This window comes from Bison bison, unplaced genomic scaffold (genome assembly GCF_000754665.1).
Source record: "Bison bison bison isolate TAMUID 2011002044 unplaced genomic scaffold, Bison_UMD1.0 scf7180017864215, whole genome shotgun sequence".
NCBI classification, from domain to species: Eukaryota; Metazoa; Chordata; class Mammalia; order Artiodactyla; family Bovidae; genus Bison; species Bison bison.
The window spans coordinates 403,838-404,183 of NW_011494787.1; positions in this window are offsets into that span (position 1 = coordinate 403,838).

Below are 346 nucleotides of genomic sequence, written 5' to 3' on the forward strand. Positions count from 1 at the left end.
GCATGCACTGATGACGTGTTTATCAGGCAGTGATCAGTGACTGACAGGCGCTGATCAGGGGACTGTGCACGCACTGATCAGGTGGCTGATCAGGAACTGACCACCTGACCGCGCATGCAGTGATCACGTGGGTGGTCGTTCACTGGTCCCGTGTTTTTCATACGGTGATCACGTGACTGAGAGGCGCTGATCACGTGACTGTGCCGTCAGTGATCACGTGGCTGAGCAGGCACTGATATCGTGACTGAGCATGCACTGATCATGTGCCGGGGAGCCGGGGGAGGCATTCCACTCTGGACAAAGGTCATGAGGAAGGAGGCTCGGCATACGCAAATTCGGGATCGAG